Consider the following 2137-nt stretch of genomic DNA (forward strand, 5'->3'; position numbering starts at 1 on the left):
GCTCCTGGGTATGCAACAAAGACCATGTATCTATAGCATTTTTCACGTGGCTGAAGTAGTCAGGGGAGTGATGACGCTTTACACAGAAAGCCAATGATTAGCAATTTAAATGATATTTCAAGGGAATAGAGAATTTGATCGTAATGTTTTTGCCATAGGGCGGGCGCCACCACGCCCGGTCGATCGTAATGTTTATGCTTTAAAAAAATGAAGAAAGTTGGGAACAGCAGTTGACGTAATGGCTATGCCGAGGGACTTCCATGTAATCAACCACAGTTAGAGTCCCGGACCCAGTGGCTTAAACTCACACTGGGTGTGTGTGTGCGTGCCCAAGATCCTTAGAGGAGAATGGAGGAGAAGGGACTGTGACGTGGCCATCCCCTCTGGAAGGTGATTTCTTGCTTTCTGTCTCTCTGTCTTTCTTTGTCTTACTGGTGAGCTCTTACACCCTATAGTAAAAGCCAAAAAAAAAAAAGAATACAGCTCTAATATTAGCATACTTTGCCGTACTTATTTACTGTACCTGTGCCTTTCAGGAAAATTATGTTTGTCACTTAAAAATTCAGAACAAGTAAAAGCTCCCAAGGGCAACATCAAGATTCTTTTGATTTTGTTTTTGTTTTAGTGGTAGCATCCAGCATAGAACATCTGAGCTCATGTTGTATAACAGCATCCGCTGAAACTCTCTTACAGATATGTTTGTCTGGTGTTCTTAAATAAAACACACACACACATATATATACATGTATATACACACATTGTATATGTGTATACATACACACACACACACACACACACACACATGTATATATATGGCTATTCTTTTCTTCCTGTAACAAGATCAATTCGAGATTTTGTTATAAGATGTAATCACATATTAAGGCTATGGGAGCCCTTAAGGAAAGAACCACTCACATTTTCCAGGCCCCACTGTGTGAGCAATGGGTGTTTCCTTGCATGGGATGCCTGCTTGGTTTTAGAGCACATTTGAAATGTGCTGTCATGTGACCGCTCAGCTGCTCCATCTCTTAAGGCTGTCTGAAAGTGCACTGCTATCATGCTATCAACTTACTTATTTATCCTATTTATTGGATGCACCCATCACATAATAGTCTCTGGGTACATTTACAAGGGTACTAAAAAGATTATACACTTTTCTCTTGGCAACCAGATGGAGTACTGAAAGTTCAAAAGAGATGCAAGTGCATGTAATTCAGCTATTGCACTTTTCTTTAAAACTCTTCGCAATTGCTTTAATATTTTTAAAAGTGTTATCATGCAATAACCCTTAAGGAAAAGCAGATTCTTTGAGCTGAAACACTGAGGACAATAAAAGTGTGTAAAGTCTTTCATAATGTTCTTCAAGGCAGTCCACACCAAGAAGACAGTCCTTGAGGACAGAAGCTGTGATGAAGGCCCTGGTTTTGAAGTCGAAATTGCACATCCCGCATGAAGAGTCTTCATTATACATCGTTCTTGTAACTCACATCAGATTAATGAGCATGTCAAACACTGAGAGAACTTGCAGTTGCTGCATCATGCTGTGTCTGGGACTTTTCCACAGAATTCTAAATAAACTGGGTTAAGTTGGTACTTACAAGAAAAGCTGGAGGGACCAGCAGTTAGCGTAATGGCTATGTCGCTGGACTCCCAGGTGGTCGACGCGTCCTAGACCTGGTGGCTTAAAACTCACACCGGGCGCATGTGCATGCGTGCCCAAGATCCCAAGAGGAGAATGGAGGAAAAAGGATTGCGGTGTGGCCATCCCCCCGGGGGGTCATTTCTCGCTTTCTGTCTCTCTGTCTCTCTCTGTCTGTCTGGTGAGTGCATGCACCCTATAGCAAAGACCTCTCCAAAAAAAAGAAAAAAAGAAAAGCTGGAGTAATCCATGAGCATGTGTGTGCATGTGTGTGAAAGCATGCATCCATGCACACATTTTAATGTGCATATCAAGAGGTGGAGAGTTGGGAGACTCAATATCCAATTTAAAGAACCTAGATCTCAGCCAACAAATAGTTATTTCCTGCTTATATACATATATGCATTATGCTATCAAATGTAGCTAAGCTAAGCATAGCAATCCACTCACTGGATCTCAGGATTTCTAATTCTCTATCATTTTTCTTTCACTGAAGTG

The sequence above is a fragment of the Tupaia chinensis genome, unplaced genomic scaffold (assembly GCF_000334495.1).
Source record: "Tupaia chinensis unplaced genomic scaffold, TupChi_1.0 Scaffold000241_1, whole genome shotgun sequence".
NCBI classification, from domain to species: Eukaryota; Metazoa; Chordata; class Mammalia; order Scandentia; family Tupaiidae; genus Tupaia; species Tupaia belangeri.